The sequence below is a fragment of the Odocoileus virginianus genome, chromosome 3, assembly GCF_023699985.2.
Source record: "Odocoileus virginianus isolate 20LAN1187 ecotype Illinois chromosome 3, Ovbor_1.2, whole genome shotgun sequence".
Classification (NCBI taxonomy): Eukaryota; Metazoa; Chordata; class Mammalia; order Artiodactyla; family Cervidae; genus Odocoileus; species Odocoileus virginianus.
The window spans coordinates 62,435,461-62,441,516 of NC_069676.1; the positions used below are offsets into that span (position 1 = coordinate 62,435,461).

At 37.7% G+C, this 6,056-nt stretch overlaps 1 pseudogene; it reads left to right on the forward strand.

Moving 5' to 3' along the window:
- The first annotated feature begins 2,509 nt into the window (after window positions 1-2,509).
- On the forward strand, window positions 2,510-2,715 carry LOC139034581 (U2 spliceosomal RNA; annotated as a pseudogene).
- Window positions 2,716-6,056: the final 3,341 nt, after the last annotated feature.

Genomic DNA, 6,056 nt, shown 5'->3' on the forward strand with positions numbered 1-6,056 from the left:
CCATGGACCGAGGAGCCTGGTGGGCTATAATCCATGAGGTCGCAAAGAGTTGGACACGACTGAACGACTTCACTTCAGGCTATTCTAAGCTATACTTTATGTAGATTATATCCTTTTGTCTTCACTAGAATTCTATAAATTAGGTATGATAATTAATCTCATCTAACAGAGGAGGTAACTGAGGTACTAAGATACCCACAAATTGTCTTTTGTCACTCAGCTAGTAAGTAGGGGAACCATGATTCAAATCAAGTAGTCTGACCCAGCGCCTGGACTCTTCATTGTTATTCTGCAGTGAGAGAGCTAGATGGCAATGGCATACATTAAAGACTCTGAAGAGACAAGGATGTCTCTCTCGGAGCCTGGGAGATCCCGTAAGTGTAAGGCAGAGAGCTTTTAACTTATCCTTACAGAGAGGTGGGGCAGGAAAATATTGTAGGTTGTGTCAGAACTGCCACAGGAATTCTGGCATGCCTTCTGAGCTGTCCATGGTGCTGAGCCCCAGCTCCACTTCCTGCGTCTTTACTATTGCAACCATCACCAGTATATAATAATTTTCACCTGAGATGTCTAGAATTTGAAAACCAAATAGACTGAAACAAATAATAATTGCATTTATACTTGGTTCTAAACATTTTAGATGTGTTATTTCACTATAGCCCCACAGCAATTCAGTGACTTTTCTTGTGAGAAAGAAATAGATAAGCTACTATCTTGTTAAAAGGCAGAATGAAGCAATGAGTTGTTAGAAGGATAAAAACTGGAATGTGGAACAGAGTGATGAGAAAGTTTTTCTGGAGCCTTTGAGTTGAAACTAAAGAGAGAAGTTCAGTAAGGTTAAGGACTCCAGGATCTTTCCTACCCCAGAATTTCAGGCAGTTCCTGCCAATTGAACACCCTGAGTGTGTCAGATATGCCTTTTCAGTTTTTCCTGGACCAGCACATTCATGAGTGGGATACGTGCTGAAAAGTCAGGTCATTCACTTTATCCTCTTTAACCTAGAGATATTACAGCTGAGGGTCACTAAAACAGTTATTCAGTCATGCAACAATAGAGTGCAGAGCCAAAAGAAATATAACCCAGATCTCATGATCAATACTCCATATTTATTACCTATTTCAGGATCTCACAAAGCTATAATCATGGACCAGTTCCATCAGCAATACCCAGGTGCTGAATAAAAATACGTGGTACTACATTCCATGCCAAACCCAGTAGAATATAATTCCTAGAGAGAATACGGATGGTGCATAGAGCACTGATAGTCTATCAGAAGTACTAAGGTTCTGTTGGGAAATTAATGCTAATAATATTGCTCCTTTTACAAAGCATTTAAAGAATATATCACATTAAAACTTATAACTTTATTATGTAGTTGCTATACTCCTGTGGTAATCTGCCTTTGAGAAAATATGCTTCTTCTTTTCTGGTAAGCGGCATGAGCTGACCCTTAAAAATGGTGTGCTATTCACTCGACCCAGAAAACCCCATGAAATCATGCAAATCAAGAGGTTCAAATCTTCGTGTTCACTTTAAGAACACTCATGAGACTGCCCAGGCCATAAAGGGTATGCATATCTGAAAAGCCACCAAGTATCTGAAGGATGTCGCTTTAAAGAAGCAATATGTGCCATTCTGTCGTTACAATGGGTGAAGTTGGTAGGTGTGCACAGGCCAAACAGTGGGGTGGATGCAGGGTCGGTGGCCCAAAAAGAGTGCTGAATTTTTACTACACATGCTCAAAAATGCAGAAAGTAATGCTGAACTTAAGGGCTTAGATGTAGATTCTCTGGTCATTGAGCACATCCAAGTGAACAAAGCCCCCAGGATGCGGCACAGGACTTACAGAGCTCACGGTCGGATCAACCCCTACATGAGCTCTCCCTGCCACATTGAGATGATCCTTACTGAAAAAGAACAGATTGTTCCTGAACCAGCAGAGGAGGTTGCACAGAAGAAAAAGATAGCCCAGAAGAAACTGAAGAAACAAAAACTTATGGCCCGGGAATAATTGCCGCAGAAAATAAATGCAAATAAAAGTAAAAAAAAAAAAAAAAAAAAGAAAAAAGAAAATATGCTTCTTATTTAAGAATTGACTTATGACATTTGAATATTCACTGTGCATTTATTGGCTGAATGTTTTTGAATATGTTTATCAATCCTTTAGGACTTTAGTTTCCTCACATGTAAATGGAACTATAACACCTACCTTGTAAAGTTTCTGTAGTATTTATATGGATAGTTCTAATAGGACAGTTGTTTTTCACATAATAAATGTTTTCTACATGATATATAGTTTTAGAATTGGCTATTTTATTAATAATATTGTAACTATAAAAAATCTTCTTGCAACTTGTTTTGGATTTTAAAAAATTTTTAATTGCTGTACTTTTAAATTCAAGCATGCATTATATATCTTGATTTAATTTTAAAAATCAGTACTTTATGTTTCAAAATATGTTCCTTGGTCAAATCTATTAAGGTGACTAGATAGAAACACATGATGGTATCGCTTTTTGGCCTTTTGGACTAAGATCAAGTGTAGTATCTGTTCTTACCAGTTTAATATCTGATATGTCCTCTATCTGAGGACAGTATATTAAATTTCTAAATAGGTTGCAAATATGTACTGCTCCAGACCATCTACCTTTTTTTTCCCTTGTGGATTCACACTGACTCTTCTGCTTCTGTTTTCTATAGAGGAAAAACATATTTTTCTACAGATAACAAAATTTACTGTTAACAGATTTATTCAGGTAGGAACAGTACATTTAAATGTGTGCACTAATGGGAAAAAAAAGCAGCACATGGCGGTCAAATTGGAAAAGTAAGAAAGCATCAGATCATGAGGAATCTCATATGTCATGCTGAACATTTTGGATTTGATCCTGCAAGCAGTGGTCAGGCATCAAGGATTTTGATCTGAGAGTGATGAGGCACAAACAGTGTCTAGGGAAAATGAGTTTGACACAGGACACAATGGAGACAGGTAGGGAAATTTAAACATTATCGCTCATGTAGAAGTTGATAATTCCCTGTATTAGATTTGTCCATTGGAAGTGTGAAGATAGGAAGAGACCTGAGAGGTCACTACTAAGGAAAATAGAAAGTATTTGGTTAACGGATATGAGGGAGAAGAAAGAGATGAAAATAATTGTGGAGTTTTAAGCCTGAGTGATGAGGCTTGACAGCTTGACAGAAAAAGAGATTATCTAGAGGGAGACCTGGATATGGATAGGAAATCAGTTTGGATCTTGATCCTGTTTTACAAATTGTGAAAAAATGTGATAACAGGTGGATGTATTGACTCCTTTATACATAAATCAGTTGAATGAAAAATTTCAAGTACATTTAAATATAATTTCTTTAAATAATTCTACCCCTACCCATCCCTAGTATTTTTTTTTTTTAATTACTCTTCAGTTTTATTCTTTGATGTATCAAGGTTCTTAGTTGCAAGCAAGAGAAGCTGTTTCTGGTTGACTTAAACAGGGAAGGAGTTTATTAAAGTAATATTGATTTGCTCATAGAATGTCTGGGAAGATTGGAGATCCAGGCACAGAATATGTTTAGAAAAAAGGGATAATGAGCAACAGCCACATCCATGGTCAAAATCATGCTAAGAATCAGCATGTGAAGACACTGCTGTCGCTCTGTATAGTGTTGGATGGTGAGGCTTGTTCTCTCACTGGCAATGGACAGACAGTGCTGTCCCTGACTCTGCTGTCTTTGGGAATTTGAAGCTTCTGCTGCTATTATTGCTCCCACATCCATAATAGTCTCCTCTATTCCTGCCTATTTGTATCACTAGGTTCTTACTCAAAGACCAGGGTAGAGACATCTGGTTGGGCAAACCCATGTCTTATCCCTTAGCTGAAAGATGTAAGGGTCTTTCTTATCACTGTAAAGGAAGGGTCTTGCTTTTCAGCCTTATGGTGAGAGGTGGACCCTGCCTCCCACCAAGATTCCTAAGAAGGAACATTCATAGTTATAGGAAGGACTTTCAGATACTTGGCAGCCAAAAAAAGCATAGTAAACAAACTGAAGAACCAACAACCAGTGTCCACAACACATGCCTGAAGTTATATTTTATATCATGAGAGAAGAGTATCTCTAAAGAAATACTTTTTTTCTTTCTTTCTTCTTCTTTTTTTTAGTTAGCTTCAAATACAGACACAGAATGTCCCAAGAATCAAAGCACTTGCAGTTATAGCTAAAAATGTCAGAAAATTGCCCGATATTTCATGGCTGGGATTGCTCAAATTGCAGCCTATTCAGACTGAAACAGAGCACCATTTGACCTTTTCATGTGGCAAGGTGTTGTATTAACAGAACTCCCTCTTTCTATGATTTTTATGCCCTCCCACCCTTTTCTGCTTATTTGAATTCAGCTCCAAGAGGGAAAAAAATGAAGACAAAACATGTGGTCTGAAATTTCAAGTTGAGGGTGAACTGATTCAATTTTTGAATTTAGGGAGGAAAGAATTTTGTCTTATGTATCTGAGTAGAACATCGGACTGGGACTCAGAAAGCTCAAATCTCAATGTTGGGCAAGTCCTTTTCTCTCTCTCGACTCTCAGCTCCTCCTTGATGGAATCCTTGGATTTGGACTCCGGAAGAAGCAGATTTGAACTCTCACTTACTGATTGGTGTAAACTTGGGAATATCATGCTCTTAGCTTCATCTGTTTTCATGGAAGGAATGGAAATATAATAGTACCTTCCTCATAAATTTATTGTGTGAATTAAATAAAGCAAGACGTCTAAAACTTCAGGATAAAATAGGATGGTTGTACCCTAGGTGATCTCTAATGACTTCCGAGGTACTGGAGAATCTGCTGTTTCATTATAGTTTGTATCGTGATCCACACTGTTTGTGCATATGTGTTATCTTACAGTGCATATATCCTAAAGTGGGTTTTAGAGGAACAGGTATTCTCAGAAAGAAAAAAGAGAAAATTTCATTTCTTCTTTTCTCTATTCCATGATCTATGAATATAGTTTCTTTTGAAACACTGTGAAAGATACTCAGATGATAACTATGTTACATATTTAATACCTCTGGGAATCTGTGATCCAAATGAGGAAACCAGAAAGACAAGGTTCTACGTTTATATGGGTTGAAATATAACCATTCAAGGCAGTGTCATGATGAAAGAGTGGGTGCTTTGAGCTCAGAAGAGGAAAGGGAATGAGCAAGGTGGACAGGGCCAGCTTCTTGGGATTCTAGAATTATTCCTTAACAAGTGTAGTTGAATTTATAATTTGTGTCAGAGCATACTTTCTTAAACCTGCAAGATTTGACTATGGGAGCTGAAATGTTTGTTTCCCTCCAAAGGATGGGGAAAATGGCTGGTGTGATGGTTTTAAAGGCTATCAGCAAAATCTTTGACATGTTTCCCATCAAAAGATGGGACCCGATTCTCCTCCCTTTGAACATGCATTGTTTGGCTCTAGTGACTTCATTTTAATGAGGTGAATGACTTTGTTGATTTCTCAGTCTGTTAGAAAAGGCAATTCAGCTTCCTGACAGATTCTCCCTCTTTTGGGATGATTACCCTGGAAACATTTATATGGTGCAATACTATATGAAGTCATTGTATTTATTTTTAATGAATGAATGAGTATAGTTATTCATTGTTTGTCTCTACCCAGTAAAATGTAAACTCCATTAGATCAGGTGTTTCGTCTTATGCTCCATCCAACATCTAGCTCAGGCCTGACACATAGGTGATCAATGGGTATTTGCTGAATGAATGACTGAGTGATTGGGTAGATAGAAGGTTCTAGAGGCCAGAGTGACAGAGGTTTGAATACTATTAGCATATAGATGGTAAGCAAGAAAAGTAGAGCAGATAATCAGAGGATAGTATATGGATGAGGATCAAGGGCTGGACTCATCAGATGTCCTGTGATCTCACTAGCTTTCTCATAACTAGACTTAACAAAATCTCTTCTTTCACTTTAGAAGACAGCAGAGTGCTATGCTTGAGAGCAGGGACGCTGAAATCATACTGTCTGGGTTTGAATTCAAACTCTATAACTTACTATGTGAT